Source organism: Natator depressus, chromosome 2, assembly GCF_965152275.1.
Source record: "Natator depressus isolate rNatDep1 chromosome 2, rNatDep2.hap1, whole genome shotgun sequence".
NCBI lineage: Eukaryota > Metazoa > Chordata > Testudines > Cheloniidae > Natator > Natator depressus.
In genome coordinates, this window is record NC_134235.1 from 71,002,986 (window position 1) to 71,025,070 (window position 22,085).

Here is a 22,085-nt window from a genome sequence, read left to right on the forward strand (position 1 = left end):
AATGCAGAGAGGGGCATGTGCCCAGTGGCAAGCCATGAGAGAATCCTATTTGAAAAGTCTGTTTATAAATGGTTTAGCAGGGGATCTTCAGATCTTCTGCTGGTAAAGAATAATAATATAATGAATAAATTTATGGACCAGATTATAGGCAGAATTCAAAATGTGGAAGCAGAAACTGGGGTTTTTAAAGGTAGCAGCTGTTAATTCCCAGCCTTAGGGTGACTTCTTTATACCAGATGCAGCATTTCAAGAAATGATTGCTAGTGAAGTAACTAAAAAATTGGAGGAGGCCCAAGTGCAAGCTATTTGCAGGTATTCCATGGGTCAGAAGAGAGAGACTAGTTCCTGATTGGGTCCCAGACTAGATCACACGTACAGTGGCCTGGAGACAAAGTCAATTGGAGATGAATTGCCCAAGCAGAGGGAAGACACCAGGGAAACTGGAAGTTGCTGATGCAGTTGGGCCACCAGTCAGCACCTATTAGAATGACCTGTGTGCAGAGCTGCCTAGATAACTGTTACTATGTGCCTAAAGACATCAACGGCTGGAAAACCATAATACTATTGGACTCAGGATCTGAAATAAGTCTGATCCATGGTGAACACCCTGTGCTGAAAAGGAAGAAAATTTGTATGAAAGGAGTTAAATTGGTGGCTATTAATCATCAGCCACAGCAGAAATCCACCTCCCTCTGAACTTGGGATTTTTGCCTACTAAATGGACTGTTGCTGTGGTGACCAGCATTTCTAGTGTTGTTGTACAGGGTGTGGGTTTCCTTAAAGGGCATCATGAGAACTCCTGGGGTGCTAACAGAACACACTTGTCCCTAGATCAGTGGTTCTCAAACTAGGGGCGCTGCTTGTTCAGGGAAAGCCCCTGGCAGGCCGGGCCCGTTTGTTTACCTGTCATGTCCACAGGTTGGGACGATCGTGGCTCCCACTGGCCGCAGTTCACCGCTCCCCAGGCCAATGGGGACTGCAGGAAGGGCGGCCAGCACATCCCTCAGCCTGCGCTGCTTCCTGCAGCCCCTATTGGCTTGGAGCGGTGAACCGCGGCCAGTGGGAGCCACGATCAGCCGAACCTGCGGACGCGGCTGGTAAACAAACTGGCGCGGCCCACCAGAAGCTTTCCCTGAACAAGCGGCGGCCCTAGTTTGAGAACCACTGCCCTAGATAATATCCAGAAATCCCTGCTCGCTGTAGGTAGGAGGAAATGTGGACCCTGGGGACCAATTCTAGGGGCCTTAGAGATGCCTCTACCATGCCTAAAGAGTGACAGAGAGAAACTGCTCCCTGTGGTGGCTCAGAGTAAAGTTGTGGCGAAGCCAGGTCATTATGCAGTAAAATCCCTCAGGATAAAAGACTGCTGCAGTGAACCTGTAGGAGTGTTTGAAGATATCAAGATCCAGTCAGGATTGGTGTTTAGAACCAACAAGCTGGGCCAAAGGCAGGGTTCTGGGTAAGAGCAATTAATGTGACTGAGACCAGGAAGTGCAGCTAGTTAAAAAAAAATCAGACTATGGGGACAGTGTCCAATGTAGCTGGTGTCCCAAAGCCTCTCTCAGTGGCAGTGATCAAGAGCTGTGAAGCAGCTCAGTCAGTAAAAAAGCTAGGGATTGACTTGACAGAAGCAGCCATAGAAGGCAATGAAAGGAAGCAATTAGAACAGCTGCTATTAAGATATCATAGTGTCTTCTCCAGGCTGGAATAATGAAAAGTCTGGAAGATATATGATTGGGTGCAACATCAGTTTGTGCTTAGGCCAAGAGGAGTTCCTGTGAGGAAGCCTCCTTGTCAGAATCCCCACTGTATCAGGTCACAGTGAAAGAAGCTGAATCACATGCTGGAGGATGGCCTGACTAAGCAACTGATATCACCTTTCGCATCCCCAATACTAACTGTGAAAAATCCCAACAGAAACTTGAGGATATGCATTGACTACAGGAGACTTAACTCACAGATAGTTCAAGATAGCCACCCACTTTCTCACATAGCAGACATACCGGATAAAATGTCAAGAGAAAAATATTTTATCGGTTTTGATTTGGTACGTAAATACCATCAGATTAAAGTGACAATGGAGGATCAAGAAAAAAAAAGCCCTGGTGACTTCCAATGGACTGTTTCAATTCCACAGAACACCTTTCAGACTCATGGATGTACCAGGTAAGTTTCAGAGGGTAGTAAATGATCTAACCCAAGTTTTGAGAACTGAAGACATCCTCATGTATTTAGATTACTTCATTTGTTTCCAAAAAAGAAGGGAGGAACATCTGGTAGGAGTGGAAAGGATTCTAAAGTGTTTTAAAGGACTCAGGGTTTAAACTTGCTGGAAACAAATTGTAAGTTTGTGAGGAATTGCATCACCTTCCTAGGACACATAGTCAGCAAGAATTGGTTGGAGTTCCATCCCCAGAAACTGAATGTTATAAAGGGTTGGAAGATTCCTACATACCTGGAGGAGGTACAGGAGTGTGTAGACCTCTGCAGGAGATTTGTTAAAAAATTTGCAGAGCAGGTACTGCCATTATACCAACTATCTAAGAGAGACTTTGGATGGAGGAACACCAAAAGCATTTGAGTCACTGAAGGAAGGATCTCTAAGCCATGTTGTGCTTAAATTCCTGGATCCATCAAATCCATTCGTGGTAAGCTGTGATGCTGTGATACTCTGGCACCGCAGTATTCACCACTATCATTTAATTAGAATATATTTTGTACAAATTATACCTTGTGAGGTATCAATCTAAAAGTCTTAATCTGCTAGACATTAATATCTCGTTGGATTGTATGTGCTACCGTCGTCTGTGAAGTAATGAAGTTTGGCTATGTGTGTGTTACTGAAATGTGTTGTCAGGTTGAAAACACCCTGCAGCTGGGTGTGTCCCTACCTGTATGTGAGCTGGTGGAGGCTTGAGGGCCTGTCACAGGAGTACAGTCAAAAGGGAGCCCAGGCTGGTGGGTTAGAGGGCTCGGTGGTACCCCAGTTTCAGGTGGCACCCTGGGAGAACCCATCACAGATGCCTCAAAGGTTACTGTCAGATTTGCACTTGAACTAATTGACCAGCCAGTATCAAGCAGAGTGCCCCAAGGGTCAGTCCTGGGGCCAGTTTTGTTCAATATTTTCATTAATGATCTGGAGGATGGTGTGGATTGCACCCTCAGCAAGTCTGCAGATGACACTAAAGTGGGAGAAGTGGTAGATATGCTGGAGGGTAAGGATAGGATACAGAGGGACCTAGGCAAATTAGAGGATTGGGCCAAAAGAAATCTGATGAGGTTCAGCAAGGACAAGTGCAGAGTCCTGCACTTAGGACGGAAGAATCCCATGCACTGCTACAGACTAGGAACTGAGCGGCTAGGCAGCAGTTCTGCAGAAAAGGACCTAGGGGTTACAGTGGACGAGAAGCTGGATATGAGTCAGCAGTGTGCCCTTGTTGCCAAGAAGGCTAACAGTATTTTGGGCTGTATAAGTAGGAGCATTGCCAGCAGATTGAGGGATGTGATCATTCCCCTCTATTCAGCATTGGTGAGGCCTCATCTGGAGTACTGTGTCCAGTTTGGGGCCCCACATTACAAGAAGGATGTGGAAAAATTGGAAAGTGTCCAGCGGAGGGCAACAAAAATGATTAGGGGCCTGGAGCACATAATTTATGAGGAGACGCTGAAGGAACTGGGATTATTTAGTCTGCAGAAGAGAAGAATGAGGAGGATATGATAGCTGCTTTCAACTACCTGAAAGCGGGTTCCAAAGAGTTCCAAGGGGGTTTCAAAGAACATCTAGACTGTTCTCAGTGGTAGCAGATGACAGAACAAGGAGTAATGGTCTCAAGTCACAGTGGGAGAGGTTTAGGTTGGATATTCGGAAAAACATTTTCACTAGGAGGGTGGTGAAGCACTGGAATGGGTTACCTGGGGAGGTGATGGAATCTCCTTCCTTTGAGGTTTTTAAGGTCAGGCTTGACAAAGCCCTGGCTGGGATGATTTAGTTGGGGATTGGTCCTGCTTTGAGCGGGGGTTGGACTAGATGACCTCCTGAGGTCCCTTCCAATCCTGATATTCTATGATTCTATGACCAGCTCAGTAGATGCAAAACGGTGGCATTTGGAGGTCACAAGTTAAATAAGAGGGAAACAAAGCATTCAGCTACAGAACTGGAGTGTCTAGCTATTGTGGAGGCCCTCAAGGCCTGTCATCCATATATACTAGGTACAAAATTCACAGTGTACACAGACCACAGTGCCCTGCAGTGTGCCTCCTTATGAAGCACAACCCACAAGGACACCTATGGAGATGGATTCATTCACAAACTGTCTGAATATATATTCACACTACACTATAAACCTGGAAAGCAAAATGTGGTTGCAAATGATCTCAGCCAGATAAGGGCACTGAGAATAGACTCAGCATGGTCTTTTGAGGACATCTGGCAAGAACAACCTAAAGACCCTGAGTTATGTTCAGTGCATCAACAGATATACCAAATGAGATCCAGATGGGTGAGGTTCAGTGCAATTCAGAATGATTATCCAGTGATCCAGCTACCAGCTTGCTGCTGTATGAAGGTAACAGGATTGTCTTGCCAGCAAGCTTACAGAGAATGGAACATGAAGTGGCAGGCCATCTGGGGTATGAAAAGACATTGAGCCAGGTATCCAACAGATTTGTTTAAGCTCCGCATGGGTACAGATGCTAAAAACTGGGTAATTTCCTGTCTTACCAGTCAAGAGAGAAAAGCACTAGCAAGAAGAGGCAGAACTCCTTTCGGGGAATGCCCCAGCATAGTAAGTCCTGGCAGGTCATACAGATTGTTTTCTGAAAACATCTACTTAGTGTGCTGTGGCACTCAAAAAAGCTAAAACAAAATGCTGGGCTCCATTAGGAAAGGGCTTTATGCCACTATATAAATCCATGGTATGCCTGAATACTGCATGCAGTTCTGGTTGCCCCATCCAAAATATATATAGACAGACAGGTAGATTAGATTAGATTAGATTAGATATACACATTAGAATTGTAAAAATGTACAGAAAAAGGCAACCAAAATGATTAGCGGAGTGGATCAACTTCTATATAAGGAGAGATTAAAAAGACTGGGATTGTCCAGCTTGAGAAAGAGATGACTAAGAGTGGATATGATATAGGTCTATAAAATCATGAATGGTGTGGAGAAAGTCAATAAGGAAGTGTTATTTAACCCTTAGCATAACACAAGAAACAAGGAAATTAATAGGAAGTAGGTTTAAAACAAACATAAGGAAGTACTTCTTCACACAGTCAGCCTGAGGATCTCCTGTCCAGGGAATGTGCTAAAGGCCAAAAGTATAAATGGGTTCAAAAAAGAATTAGATAAGTTTCTGGAGGATAGGTCCATCAATGGCTATTAGCCAAGATGGTCAAGGTCACAAGCCCATGCTCTGAGTGTCCCTAAGCCTCTGACTGTTAGAAGCTGGGACTGGACAACAGGAGATCGATCACTCGATAACTACCCTGTTTTGTTCATTCCCTCTGAAGCATCTGCCACTGGCCACTGTTGGAAGACAGGATATTTGGTTAGACGGACCACTGGTCTGATCTAGTATGGCAATTCTTGTTGATTTGAAAGGCCGGCTGTCAGAAACACCAGATGGAAACCAGTTTGCTGGTAGTGTCTGACACTGTCTCAAAGTATGTGGTGGTGCAGCCACTAAAGGCTAGAAGGATGGAGACAGTTATGGATGCACTGATGGAGCACATGGTGTTTGCAGTTCAGTCCATCAAGCTGCACATGCAGTGATCAAGGGAAAAAAATGAATCATGGTTATCACATGAGGTTTGCTGACAACTCCTGTTAACCAAGGTGAGGACCAGTGTTGCTCACCCTGGGGCTAATGGAGGAGTTCAGTTGGCTCTATGTTTAAAGCCTTAGTCGCTGAAAACCAACAAGACTGGGATATGAAGACAGCTTCTCATCTTTGCAAATATCACCAGCCATCACTCAGGTATCTATTACTTTCCATATGAGATTATTTTTGTAAGCCACAAACCAATGCTTCCCTGTGACTTGATGGTCAGGCAGGAAGAACTGGCAAGGCCCTCAGTATCCACACAGGAGGGTAATGTGGCAGTCTGATATGAGTGACCTGAGGACAGCATTTTTGAATGTGGAAGACAAATGAGCTGGAAAAAAGCATGCCAGCCACAAGATGCCAGGAAAAAGAAAATGTATGTGCCCGCCCAGGAAGGAGAGATGTGGCTATGCAACTGGAAAAAGCACCCTGGGAAAATCCCAAACTTGCTCCTTTTTTTGGAGTGGCTTTTACACACTGATTAAAAAAAAAACATATCATTGCTAATACAAAAAGCAAGAACTCACCCCTTTGTAGTGCATTGAGAATTAATGCACAGATCTATTGAAAGAAGGGAAAGGGCAAACAGTGAGGATGCTCAACAGCTATCCCAGAGGGATGCAGAAGAGGATTTGGAGGTACTCCAGCAGGTTCCTGAGGCTCATAATGGGAGACTAGCTGTGGAGGAGGAATTACTGGGGTAGTCTCAGGATTTCAACACACTGCAGCCTTCAACAGTCTGTCCACAGCAAATAAGCCTGATTTAGAGGACATGAACCCTGCATTTGCTGGTAATCTAAATCCAACTACAAGTAAAACGTCCATGACTGAAAATAGGACACAAGTGGGCAGACAAACATGAAAACCTGAATGGATGGCAAACTATCTGGATTTCTAGAAGTTACTGTTTAAATTCTTATTTAAGTGGGAGGGGGCAGGAGGGGGGTTGGGGGAGTTGTAATGTTTAGTGTAGACAGCACCTCCGCCAGTAGATGGTGCTCTATCCTTATATTAGTGTTAAGTTGTGGTCTTTTATGTTGTCTTGTTGATCTGACTTGGGGAGTTAGCATGAAGTTCAGTCCCAACTGTGTGTACTGACGATGGTACTTGCAGTGTCCCCATAAAGTTTTATGATTCTATAAATGAGTATTACAATGTATCTCTGGCATTCTGTTTGTACATTAATGTAGTCATCATGGTTGAAATACAGTTATCTGCTTCTATTACAGACCCGTATTTATGCAAATTAAAGAGTAGCCGGAAGAGAAATATTTTCACTTGCCCCTGCCACCTGAACAAATCCATAAATGAGGTGGTTGGTACCGAAAACTAAAGATGGGCCTAACGTCAGTCTGATTCTGGAAGAGATTTAAACTCCCCCCTCCCCCCCCACTTTGGAACATTGTAAAGACGTATTACAAGATGCCTTGTAGATGGCCTTGCTGACAATGTCCACCTTTTAGCTTCTGAAAAGAAATTTTTCATGGTCTGTGTGTATATAAATCTCCTCACTGTATTTTCCACTTTATGCATCCAATGAAGTGAGCTGTAGCTCATGAAAGCTTATGCTCAAATAAATTGGTTAGTCTCTAAGGTGCCACAAGTCCTCCTTTTCTTTTTGCGAATACAGACTAACACGGCTGCTACTCTGAAACCTGAAAAGAAATAGTCTTTCTAATCAACCCTTGTAAGTTAATACCTTATCCATCCCCGAGTGGACCTTCACTTGCACTGCACAATTTGCCTGGGTGCACTAATAGTAGTTTGCCTTCCTGTGAAATATCAGATACTGGCAACAGAGACCTAGAAGCGCTCTTTGTATTAAAGGACCATTGGTCAAAACCAGTATATTCTCATAATTTAGCCTTTTAAATGTTCTCATTTCCCAGGCCAGACTCAATTTTCTACTGGGCCCAGGTGGTTGTCATCAGCTGTACCATTCACACAATGAGATGACTTGTTTGAACAGAATGACAGTCAGGATAGCTTGCAACATGTGCCACCATGGTGGTGCCCATGAGGGCAGCTTATATTTCAAATAGCTCTATGCATCATCACTGATACTAAATGAGTGTGCTGTGATAAATGTCAAAAAGCAGTCCTTCCCTTAGTTTTCTATTCTCACTCTTGTCTATGGGTACATCTATAGCACATGCTTTTTTCAGGACCGGGTAGAATACACAGCCATATAGCCCCCCTAGCATGGGTATAAACAACAGTGTAGCTGGTGAGGCACAGCCTAGGTAAGTACAGTATGACATGCCAGAAGCATGTGTGTATGTATTCAAGAACATACTCTGTGGTTGGCCAAGCCTGCCTCCCCATTTACACTATTTTTGCAGTGTAGTGTCCTGCTGCCTCCCCACTGCTGGAGCCTTTACCCTCTGCAGGAAAGACTCCTCTAGTGGGGAAAGGCTCTGGCATGGGGGAGGGAGGGGAGAGAAGCTTGGGAAGCTCCCCACTCTGGAGCCTTTCCCCGCCACAGAGAAAGGCTCTGGCAGTGGGGAGACAACAAGGAAAGGCTCCAGCAGTGAGGAAAGGATCTCATAGGGGGTTGCTGCTGAAGCCTTTCCCCACTGTTTCACCTCTGCCAGAGCCTTTCACTGACACACATAGCTACACATTGCCATGTGAATACAGCCTGCTTTTTATTGTGGTGTGTAGCTACATGTACACTACACGCCATTGGGTGGTGTGTAGTATAGATATAATAGCTATGGTCCCGGATAATGTAGTGTTGGTGCAGTGACTACTGCAACCCTTGCTGTTGCTGTAGAAGAGGGATCACTGTTTGAAGATGTCATGGCCATCTGATTCATGACAAAATGGGCATTAGTAATGCCATGGGTCCCTAGAACAAATCACACAAATAAGCTTTTGCCAATTTAGGTCTCATTCTCTCCTGCCTATGTTTATATTCTTCTCTCTTGATGCATATTGCTGCCACACACACAAGCATAGGGCAGCCACTATGACCTGTGGTCCCTTTCTGGATCCCTAGTCCCTCCCCCTTTTTCTATTCTAGTCCTGACTGGCACTCACAGTCTCTTCATTTTTCTCTTCAGCAAAATAATTTTTAAAAATACAAATCAGTAAGATTGTACAACCTAAAGCCAACACTGCTAATCACTAAGTTCTTTGAGGCTCACATAGAATTTGATTTGATTAACGACTTGTAACACATGTGTGAGAGTGGCAGCAAATATTCATTGTTTTCTCCAAATCCTTAATCCTTGGACAAGCTGTTTTCTGGCACAATTTACCAGGCTTTGGAACTCAGTTATCAGAACAATGGGAGAGGATGTGAAAGAAAACATCTTTCATTTAATCTGCCCTTCCATCACAAGAGAGCCTAGCACTCAGCCTTGGCAGTTCTTAGCAAATTTCAACACTAAATCAGTCCTGCTTATACCACTTAAATAATTGAGCAACAAAGAATAGCCCAGCTGCTTTAAAGTTTCAGTTTTGTTACAAGGCCCATTCAAGGAGACATGTTTGTAACAGAAAAATCAAGGTTTTAAAGCGGATGGACAAGTTTCCCTTTCTCTGGCTGAGCTTTCAAGATGGCCGTGAGGATTTCTCAGCTCCCTCAGAAATGGACACATGTTCAGCCCCCTTCTCAATTGGCTGTACCGTACTGTCACTTTGACTATATTCCAACCGTCATTGCCAGCCTATTTGCATTATTATCACAGCCCAACAACACAGGAATGGACAAACTGGTTCTAACATTCACCCATCTTTTGATGTGAAATAAACACAGTTTTTAAAATAGAAATTGTGCAAAATAACTTTTGGAACGCTTTGCACGCTGCGAAGGCTGGAAAAAATGTGTTCAGGTCTGAGAAATAACTCTTTCTTTTTTACCCACCTCTGCACTCCCTATTTCTGATCAACCTGAAAAAGGAATGACCAGAAATCTCACAAAGATAGACTTCTACAATCAGTAGCTCCAATAAGTCATATTAAAGAGCCCACTTATGAGTGATTGACAAAGCATATGAACAAGTCTAAGAAAAGAAGAGTCTTCCACCATTATGGGGTCACTGCAGTTAGTGCGTAATTCCTGCTCAGCCTCAGAGAGGAGCCTATGGCCATATACAGCTGTCCTCGGAAAAGACTTTTTTCTTCAGAAGATTTAAAAAAAAATAGTACTTCTGTTCAAAATGGTAGCAATTTTGTAAAAATCTCTTGATATGAATTTTGCTTCACAGGTTTCCAAAAGGAATGGTTTTTTTTTCATTTATTCAGAAATGTAATTGAAAATTCTCAGTTTCAAGAGTGTTTATTTCTATTTTTCCATTGTTACTCTTCTCAACTAACCCCCCCCACAGTCTTGAATCCAAAAGGGGCAGATTCCCTGATTACTTCTGAATAGCTCCCCATTCAAGAAAAAAGGGGTAATCCCATACTAGTTATAGTTGTTGGGTGGGGAGGACTCAGGAAAACCATTTTTCAGAAAGTTTGGAAATTGCTAAATCATTTTCATTCTGAGGGGTTAAAAACAGACCCATTTTCCTTTTTGTGTGAAATTTAATCATTTTGAATACATATTATTGAAATTTTATCAATATTTGTTTTGAAATCATGTTTGAACTATTTATTTTACTTAAGATTGTGGCATTGATAATTGAAAAATATTAATAAGCGTCATGGAAACTTTGCAAACAGTTTCGTTGTTGAAAAAACCTATTTTTACAACAACAAAATTTTTGGTGGATAAAAATGTTGACTAGCTTTAATAAGCTTTTGTTGCAGAGTGCCCAAAGGAATAGGAAATAGTAAGGACTTCCTGCAGGCTGAATATATTCCTATGTGGGGTAAAGAATTTAAAAAAATAGATTGTATTATTTCAATGAATTTGCTTTTGTCATAAATATAAAGGAAAGTGTAAACCTCTTTAAAATCCCTCCTGGCCAGAGGAAAATTCCTCTCACCTGTAAAGGGTTAAGAAGCTAAAGGTAACCTCCCTGGCACCTGACCAAAATGACCAATGAGGAGACAAGATACTTTCAAAAGCTGGGAGGAGGGAGAGAAACAAAGGGTCTGTGGGTCTGTCTATATTCTGTCTTTGTTGGGGATAGACCAGGAATGGAGTCTTAGAACTTTTAGTAAGTAATCTAGCTAGGTACGTGTTAGATTATGATTTCTTTAAATGGCTGAGAAAAGAATTGTGCTGAATAGAATAACTATTTCTGTCTGTGTATCTTTTTTGTAACTTAAGGTTTTGCCTAGAGGGGTTCTCTATGTTTTGAATCTAATTACCCTGGAAGGTATCTACTATCCTGATTTTACAGAAGGGATTTCTTTACTTCTATTTACTCCTATTTCTATTAAAAGTCTTCTTGTAAGAAAACTGAATGCTTTTTCATTGTTCTCAGATCCAAGGGTTTGGGTCTGTGGTCACCTATGCAAATTGGTGAGGCTTTTTATCCAACATTTCCCAGGAAAGGGGGGGTGCAAGTGTTGGGAGGATTGTTCATTGTTCTTAAGATCCAAGGGTCTGGGTCTGTAGTCACCTAGGCAAACTGGTGAGGCTTTTTACCAAACCTTGTCCAGGAAGTGGGGTGCAAGGTTTTGGGAAGTATTTGGGGGGAAAGACGTTTCCAAACAGCTCTTCCCCAGTAACCAGTATTTGTTTGGTGGTGCTGGCGGCAAATCCAAGGACAAAGGGTGGAATATTTTGTACCTTGGGGAACTTTTTGACCTAAGCTGGTAAAGATAAGCTTAGGAGGTTTTCATGCAGGTTCCCACATCTGTACTCTAGCATTCAGAGTGGGGGAGGAACCTTGACAGCTTTACTTCCTTCAGTCTTAGAAATGCTTCCTCACCTTTTTCCTCTTAGCCTCTTAAAAAGACGTTCTAAAGAAGTGTATTTAGAACCTTTAATATATTTATGCTATTTTTGTTCATTTAGATTAGCTTGATGAAGACATTTCTCTCAGTTGTTTCTAGTCCCTAACAATTCAGAAGGCTTCAGAACAATCTTAAATCAAAGCTCTCAGAAGTTGCTTTTTGAAGATGGAATCTCTTCAGCCTATAAGTAGGAGCAGTTGCTATCACAGGCATTATTTCTGGCAACCATAGAGCTGTAAGACAAATCACCATTTCCTTATTGCAGTATCTTGTTAGAAATACAACAATACAAGATCAGCACGCAGTGTTTTCAGAGTGTAGCCCTTCCTTTCCACTCTCTACACAGCCGTGTAAGTTTTCTCAAAGATTCTGGTTGTAGGAACATCCATCATCCACCAGGAAAGGGTGTTACATTATCCCATATGTGGACAACTGATTGGTAAAAGCTTAAAAGATTAAGGCCCAGACTCTGGTTCAAGAAGCATTCTTCCTTCTTCCGTCACTGGAGTTCATTGTAAATCTTCAAAAGTGTGTTCTTTGCAATCATCTCAGGGTACAGTAGATGGAGTTTGCTTCAATGCTCTGAGCTATTAATATTTTAATCAGAAAAATCTTCAGAACATTTTTTCACGAGTGACTAGGATGGCATTTTAAGCCAAATAACTTCCTGATTTGATATAGTGCCTTGATCCTGCCTGCAGAGAAGATCCTTACTTAACTCTCTATTTTCACAATGTGACAAATGCATTCACTTTTTGGAGAAGTTCTCCATTAGGGCTGGCCAGAAAACAAGAATTCTCCTTTTGCAAAAAATTTGAGATTTTAACATTTGTTATTGTTTTGCAACAGAACAAAACCTAGACCTTTCAGATTTTTACAGGGGGAGAGAGCGAGCCCCTTCCCAGAATAGCCAATAGCTTGGTGGTTAGGGAACTTACCTGGGATGGGGAAGATCCAGGTTCCATTCTGTATAGGTTTTTATACTACACCCCACATCACTAGTTCCTCCAGGAAGCACTCAAGCTATTTTAGATTTCAGTCCCTGCTCCAAATCAGGCAGAATAGGAACTTGGACCTGGATCTCCCACATCAAAAATTCTGGACCTGAGAAACCTTCTGTGAAACCTGACAGCAATACATTTCTGCGCTTTTGACGAATCAGCATTTTACAACACAGAAAATTGTCAACGATTCCCAGCCAGCTCTTCTCTCTGTGGCGTAAGGACACCATGGTCTGCTGAATCATATCTGCTCAGCTTCAGACAGTTCAGTCAGATGCCAGATGGACTATTGAAATGACAGACATAGGACTATTCAAATGGAACACCCGCATGAACCAGATATCTTTGAAGAGCCAGTGATCAAGAAGTGAGAAACACCTTCATGTCAATAGACTGATCATAAACATTTCATTTGGTACTTCTGCATTTCAAGCCTCAAATATTATAATATCTAGTCCTAATTCATTCAGTCAAAGCTACAGTGGTAGTTTATCCCCAAAATCATGAATTAAGAGTAGGAGCCCTGCTTACAGAGCTGCTATTGTAATATCTCAGCACCTCTGTGTTGATGTTTGTGTTAATTGTGTCCTGGTTTCTGTGTGCACAGGCAGCAATTAATCCTTGTGGTAGGAGATTGATCTCTTCTAAAGTATCTATCTGTCAAATACCTGTGTAGTGAGGAAAGCCCGTTATTATGAATTATTGGACTTAGTTCTCATGGAAACACATTTTCCAGGTAGGGAAAAATTCCCTTTCTTGACAGATCTGCAACCTAATTTTGCAGCTCCAAGAGGTTCATATTCTTTTGATAAGCAGACATATTTTGGGGTGTCATTCTAACCAAACTTCTGTAGCTAGGTGAATTTTATTAATCAATACTTTAAAGTACCTCTCTTCACTAGATTGGAGGGGGAAATCAAATTTTGTATTGAAACTACTGGAAAGTACTTTAACAGGGCCATAGTTAATGAAACCTGTCAGGCTTCCTAACCAAAAGAGCTTAATGGAATGTACATGTACATGCTGCATAGCTTCCAAGAAAATTCAAAAGCATCTCGTTCTACATTACACCACACTAAATGGCAGTAAAGGAAAGAAAAAAATAAAAGGTATTTATAGCATTTATATACTGGTAGTTTTCAAGGCATGCATTTCATCTTTGAAACTTAATTACTTACCAGAGACTTCTTGCATCTTTGTTCAACTTCACTGCTCACTTACATGACAAGTCTAATAACTTTCAAAATTAACTGAATAGGACAATAATATGGAAGTGGGATACTCAGAAACTGAGATCAATCTCACTCCTGATGGAGAGAAATGATAACCACACAGTCAGTAAAATGTATAATTAGGACATACAAAGGCTACATTTTCTTAAAAATTAATTGATTTAAAGTTAATGTGTTGTAGGCTAAAGATGATATAAACCTCAAAAGGAGTTTCTCATTACCTGAGAGTCTTCATGGCGACATTTAGTACCTGTCTTGAATGGGCACTGTTGATTGTCTATTTTCCAGCAAATCAAGTTGCCCACTACCACACCAGGAAAAAGACTATAGTCATGTCTGTCCTTTGCTCCACCTGCGTTTCTAGTGTCAATTTCTTTTGTGAAGGATAACTAAGCTGAAAGCTGATGGCTGTAAGATCTGGTGATAAATATCACACAGACTGTTTTGGGTCATCACCCAAGAGAAAGTCAACCAACCACTTCCTGAAACTGGGTACCTAATTAGTAATCAAGTGTATGTGCTTTAAAGATTGTCATAGATTTACATTTGTGCTCGTGTTTTGTAACAGGTTCCAATCAAATTTGTTGTAAAGCAGCTTTGATAATGAACTAGTTACTATTAACTAAGTTTGTAGAACACTGTACAATAGTCTGTTATAGTTAATGATTTTACATTGCCTTTCGAGTTGTAGGTGTCTGCACCCATACTACAGACAAAGCCTTTTGAACTGAACTCATTCTATATAGTCTTTCATAAATATAGGAGTTTATCTTTGGTAGTTAGGAGTGTTAATCAGATCTTGGGGCTAATATCAATCACTGGGAAAAGGTAACAAGGGTGGACTACTGTAGATCCATTGTGAAGGAGACCTTGGTGAATGGGCATGTAAGTAATTGACCAAGTTGTCTTATGATCTATCTTTGTATTGTTCTTCCTCTGTTTTAGCAACACTGGAGTTGATAACCAGTTGGCACAAATCTAAACAAAGTAATCTTCCCAACACAGTGATTGAGTATAAATGTTATTTTCTACTGTGATTTGTCACTGAAAACCCAAATGACTATATTGGCCAGTATTCTATTTGTTAGCCAAATCATAGTCCAATAATATTACTTGTCTTCTAATATCCTATACTATTAGTTACTTTTGTTAAGGATATTTAATAAAGCTCTATAAAACTAAAATTAAACTTGAGTCCTTTTCTTTAGTTAAGCAATCAAAATAAAAAGATCCCTAAGAAAGGCTGTTTAACTGAGGTTTGTTTTATACCCCCATCTATTTCACACCACTCTGTTGTTGCTAGTCCAGCCTTTGGGCTGAAGTAGCTTTGGCAAATTTTGTGCCTACTGCACTCAGGTCCAGGGGAGAGGAGAATGGCAGTGGGCATAAGCAATGATAGATCCACCTGCCTCCCTCATTATAACAGAGAGCTACTGTGGGCAGCTTCACAGTATCCCTTGCAGAGCTGATTCATCACATCCAGATGGCTTCCACAAGCAAGCCTCCTTTTGAACCCCATATACAAAGATAAAGAAGGATGCTTTCCCTAGCAGTACACTCCAGAAGATGGAAATGCAAACTGTCCTCTCCTGCGGTTAATCCTCCAAGGAGCACAATTGTATTTGCTGGCAGAGGAGTGCAAACTATACACCCTTCCCACTGGAGATGAATCAAGCCCCAAAAGTGAAAGTAAAAAGAGACCTGTATAGTTACCATGATAACATGGTGCAGGAAAATGGAGATACACCCATGCCCTGCTAAGTTTTGCCCATTACTTGCACCAACGTTAGTGGAAAAGCTTTTGTTATTGGCTCAAGCAGGACTCCTGACCATGGATTCAATTAGAAGATAAAGGCTTAAAAGAGAAAATTTTCCAAACATGACTTCCCAAGGGAAGGGAAGAGGATAATTAATGAAAATGTGCATCTTCAAACCACACTAGCAAAGCCTATTTATGTTAGCCTGACTGGGACAGCTAGTTTGTCAATACATGAATTATTTAACATTTGTATATCGGGCCAAACATGTGAATTGTGCTTTACGCATAGAATGCAGACAGGCTGGAGCTTCCAGTCAAGGTCATCATGGGGGTTGTGATCCTCAGGGCAGTGTTGCAAACACATCTGGTGGGAGGGGCTGCACCCACCCTCCACTTCTTTATGACTAAATAGGAGTTTGTTCCTGAAACTTTGTCTAGACTCTGTTGTAACAGGGAGCATATGAAAGGTTGGGAACCACTGGTTTAGGTTAGGTATGATATGGCTTCACACACACACACACAAAGACATCCAGAAAGGGGAAGGAAAACAAAAAAAAGTTTGAAGTTGCTATGTTTGCACAGCAATTCTTTATATAATCAGCAACTGCTCAGAAGTTTAGCACAGAAGGGAGAATCCTTGTTGAAGATATTACAGAGGAAAGGTGGGTTTTGAGGAAATCAGTCAGTGGAGGAGGAAGCTGTATGGTGCATATGAAAAGGTAAGACATTCCAGGGATAATGGGCAGCACAGGAGAGGGTGTGGAGACATTTGTGGAAGAGGAAAACAGGGGAAGTGAAGAGGATTCACAGGGCAAACTAACCTCGTGTAACAACATTTTTGTCTGAAAAGAGTTATATCTTAGTTTTATCTTTATCTTTATCCAACAAAGCTTGTGAGAAAAGTCACACCATGTAAGACGCACCCCATGTTCGACTATGCGGTGTGGGCCAAATTCAAGCCTGAATAAGCTGGCACAGATCCAATTATTTTGTCCACTGACTCGTTGGCATACAGGGCAGCAATAGGGAGAAAATATTATAACAGGCAAGAGGGGTGATAGATTATTATTTGAAACGAGACTGTTAGCAAAAGTCATTATCATGTGCTGTCTGTTCATTTTCCTACATGAAATGCATTGGTGATCTCAAGCCACACATTAGCATGCAGGTGTCAGTATCACAAAACATGCCACTATAATTGGCATCACTCCACTGTCTCACTGAACTATCTTTAGAGGTTCCTTAGAGTTGGCCCCTTTTGACAGAGTTAAAGCCCATTAATAGGCCAGAGATGGGAAGCCTACATCATCACTGCTCATGATATCTTTTTTGTGGACAAAGAACTTCATTTACCAGGGCTTTCATTATCAGAAGCACTACATTTGTTTTAATGAAAGACAGAAAAAGTAATTTTGTGAAAGGAAAAGATACAAATAAGTCTCTAAACCATAGGTGAAATCATGATCCCAAATTGCAGTGTTGTAGAGAGAGGATAAAAAGTCTACTCTTTACATCATTACAACAAGTCATAAATGGCGAAGAAATTGAGAAGAGTGTAGATAACTGTAAAGGAATGATAGGCAACGTACAGCATGCACAAAATGAAACTACGGTTGAGGGAAGACTATGAATGGAAAGAGCCTCATTTTAACTTGAGGGTTGCGATTCCCTTGTACAAATTTTATTCTACAGAAATTCTGCCATGGGATAAAAGGTACAGTGCATTTTCGATCACTCTTCACTCTCCTGAGATCCCAGAATGTGAACCTGAAGTCAGTCTGCAGCCAACTGCTCGATGGAGATTGATACTCTTGCAAATGAGGTCCTCCAAGATCTATTATTTGAAAAGCCCACAAACTCACTGCCATTCATCTATTAGACTCAGGAGGAAAGCAAGTTTGAAAGTTGCTAAGAACCATTTACCAAGCGATTAATCCTCCAGCATTCAAATTGCTTCTGGGTAGGATCTAATACAGTTTTTCCATGGAATAAACTTGTGTTATTTAAGCGATATTTAACAAACCTCACTGTAGCTGAGTCACCATTTACCAGACTCTTTCTTGTGCCCAGAGGTATTTCTGCAGGACCCTCCCCCTCTGCTTCTCCTTTCCAGGATCCCTTGGGAGCACCACGTAGTTGTTCTCAGGGCTATCACCATCTCTCCACAAAACTGGGTCAGTAGTCCAAAGTAATTCAAAAAGTTCATCATAATAATCCCATAGTTCATGCCCATCTCCAATGCTCCTGTCATCCACAGAGACCCTAGATTGCTCAGCAAAAGCCTTACCATCTAGCACACACACACTCTCTGCTCTGCAAGGCAAGGAAGCATATATAATACATTTCTTCTGAAAGTTTCTCCCAGTTTCTGGAGAGAGGGGCACTCTGCCCTACCCTACACTACAGGGCTTCTGATCTTCAGCCCATAAAACAACTATATTCAGATCTTTCCATCCCACTGATAACTCCTTGGTCCCACCTCCTCTCTTCTGGTTTCAGCCAATTTCTGAACCTGTGCTCACAGCAGTATCCTTGGAACAGGATCTTCTGCCCCCCCAGCCTTAAGCTTAATAGGCCAGTACACCCCATTACAGTCACATTTTTAAAGTTGCAATAAATAAAGCTTGTGGCCTGATTTTCAGAGGTGCTGAGTGCTTGCAGATTTTATTAGCTTCAGTGGCTGTTGTGTGCACTTGCTGCTTCTAAAAATCAGGATGTTTTAATGACCTGTACACAGATAAAAGAGATGGAAAGGTCCCTCCTACATCCATATAACAGCATGGCACCCACCTCTTGCATGTGCTCCCTTCTGGTCAAGTGCATCTACAGTCTTTAAACAGTTCCAGCCCTGGTATCCAGCCAGAACCCCTAGAGGCAATGCTTTTGCCCTCTCTGGGCCCTTCTGGCCCCAGCTGGACCACTAAGCAGTTTAGATCCCCACTACTATCCACTACTCCAAGCCCCAGCCCAGGGACACTCAGAATAGCAGCCACGCACCACCATGTCCCTTTAACAAAACTGCTTTCAGTTCCTTGGGCCACTTCCCCACAGCCCCAGCCTTCACAAAAGCTTCACTCTTACTTCAGGGCTCTTTTAAGTTCAGGCCCAGAAGCTAGCAAGCCGCTGGTCCTTGCTCCCCAGGTCCCTGCCAACACTAAGCTGTCCACGGTGCTTCAATTCCCTTTGGCCAGCCAGAAGCACCATGTGCACTCCTCTGGCCCCCAACAAGGAACCGTGGTCTGCACTGCAACTCCTTTTATCCTAGCCTGCAACTCTCTGATTGGTTAGCCCCTTGAAGCCTCCCCCTGACTGGCTGCTTTCTTGCACAGTCTTTCTAGGACAGTTGGAGGACTTAGCTTCTCTGCTCCTTTCCTGGGATGGTTGTGGCAGGACCCTGAGGCCTCCAGCAGGGAGCCTCTGGGCCTAGTCCACCCCATCATAATCCCCTTTGGTCTGCACTTAAACAGTGCTTTAACGTAGCACCGGAGGGTTCCCCTCAGATTGGATGCATTCAAAGGAGTGCTGTTAAAAAAACAAAAAAGCAAATACCTGTTTTCCTCACTGGGGCATCAAGGGATCTTGTGTCACAGTATATAGGCGCTTCCCCATTAAATTATCCTTCCCATTCTTATTATGTAACACTTGTATAGCATCAATTTTAGCATTGATCTTTCAGATCAACAGTCATATTTTATGTCCAGAGCAACACAGGTTAATCTGAAATGAACAAATCAATCAACTCTTTCTATAAATGGATGTGTGTGTTGTTAGGAGAGTGACAAATCGTCACATGTTATGTCCTGCTTTGGAACATCATCATAATCTCCTGAATCTCAACTATGTTTCTTCCTTATAAGCAGATCAATCAAAGAGTTAGCAATCTTCGTCGTAGTAATACTGAGCACTTACACAGCATTTTCCATTCCCAAAGCACTTTACAGAAATTAGTTAATCAAGCATAATTTTAAGATGGCAACATACCAGTTTTCTTCATCTTCATGCTGCTTTTGCTCCTCCTCCTGTATTAACCTAACATACTCCATTCATTTTCTACCCAACTTTTAGGCCAAGCAAATTTTAAAGTGTTGATTATAATTGTTGAATATGAAATACTGCTCTCAGAAGCATTTTGAAACATGAACATATCAAAAGAGCTCAGTCTCTAAGAAATGTCATCCACCCCATTTGAGGTGTCCCCACCAGCCAATGCTCACTTTCTGTGCTTTCCACCCAGATTCCACTCAAGAGAGGGTTCAGGATTTTTGAGGAAAGGACTGTTGTTCCAAACAACTGGAAGGTTACAGTTAGGGAATAATGGCACTGTCTCCATGCCTTCTACAGTGAAACTTTGCTTAGCTTCTTTAAAATCATTCCTTTAGGCCTGTGTTGCAGGATTAAGAACAAGGGGAAAAAACTCTTTTGCTCTCTCATAGATTAATTTGTTTTTGCCGTTAGGCCCTGACAGCAAGTCATTCACAGTCTGGTGCATCTGAGAATGAAACAATAACGGTCCTCGAGTTTTTCACATCCTGCTTCCTCTTTGGAATTCGATAGTTCTTCCCTGCACAAAGCATATTACCTTTAATGTTTATATTCAATAGGGTGAGCAAAAGGTGGTGTATAAATATCACCCTCTAGGCAACTCATTCCCAGGCAGGATTTAGATTATCAGAACACTGCAGGAGTGTATTGGACTTTTTAGCAGCTCTCAATGCTTTTCCACAGCAACATACTTTTTATCAACAGTTTGGAGCAGTGCTCTTTAAATTTAGAGCCAGAGCTACTACCTTTATATCATCTTGTTGGTTTACATTCTTTCAGATAGATTATTATTGTACACATCTCTTCCATCTCCTGTTCCAAGGAAAGTTGTAAACTGTCTTACCTCACCAGTAATTGTTCAGATATGTTTCAAATATCTTCCCCTTAGGCTAGGCTAGATTTTCCATTAGTGCAGTGTTCTCTGGGGATTATAGTCCTAGGCAGTTTAAAGTGCCTGTCGCAGAGGGACCTGAAGTAGTGTTTGCTAGCTCCACTTTAGAACGGGGGCTGAGGAGGCCTTCTGCCTCCCTAAAGATAATTCCCCAGGGATGGAGATACAGCAGCCAGTCTGCTGGCCAAAACAAACACCTCACAACACGAGGAACTCACTCCCAAAAGAGATGAGAATGACGACTAGAGTGATGGTATGTCTATTCTTTGAGCTACGGGTGTGATTCCCAGCTCAAGACATACCCGCTGTAGCTTTCATTTCTCTAATTCACTAAATTTATAGAATCATAGGAATGTAGGGCTGGAAAGGACGTTGAGAAATCATCAAGTCCAGCCACGGATACTGGGGCAGGACCAAATAAACCTGGACCACTCTTGACTGGTGTTTGTCCATCCTGCTCTTAAAAACCTCAATGATGGGGACTCCACAGTATCCCTTGGAAGACTATTCCAGTGTTTAATTACTCTTACAGTTGGAAAGTTTGCCCTCCTAATATCTAACCTAAATCTCCCTCACAGTAGACTAAGCCCATTACTTCTTGCCCTACCTTCAGTGGACATGGAGAACAATTGATCAACATTCTCTTTGTAACAGTCTTTAACATATTTGAAAACTTTTGTTAGGTTCCCCCCTCACTCTTCTTTTCTCAAGACTAAACATGCCCAGGTTTTTAAACTTTCCTCATAGGTCAGGTTTTCTAAACCTTTTATTATTTTTGTTGCTCTCCTTTTGACTATCTCCAATTTGTCCATCTTTTCTAAAATGTGGCACCCAGAACTGGACACAATACTCCAGCTGAGGACCCATCAGAACTGAGTAGAGTGGGACAATTACCTCCTGTGTCTTACATACAATAGTCCTGTAATAAAGCCACAAATTATATTAGCCTCCTTTGGAACTGCATCACATTGTTGGCTGGTGTTCAATTTGTGATCCACTATAACCCCCATATCCTTTTCAGCAATACTTCTACCTAGTCAGTTATTCACCATTTTGTATTTGTGCATTTGATTTTTCCTTCCTGTGTGTAGTACTTTGCATTTATCGTCATTAAATCTCATTTTGTTGATGTCAGACCAATTCTCTAATTTGCTAAGGTTATTTTGAATTTTAATCCTGTCCTCCGAAATGTTTGTAATCCCTCCCATCTTGGTGTCATCCACAAATTTTATAAATATTTACTCCACGCCATTATCCAAATCATTAAGAAAAATACTGAATAGTTCCAGACCCAGGACTGACAATTGTGGAACCCCACTAGATACATCCTTCCAGTTAAACCGTGAACCATTGATACCTACTCTTTGAGTATGGTCATTCAACCAGTTTTGCACCCACTTCATAGTAATTTCATCTAGATCACATTTCCCTAGTTTGCTTGTGAGAATGTCATGTGGGACTGTCAAAAGCCTTTCT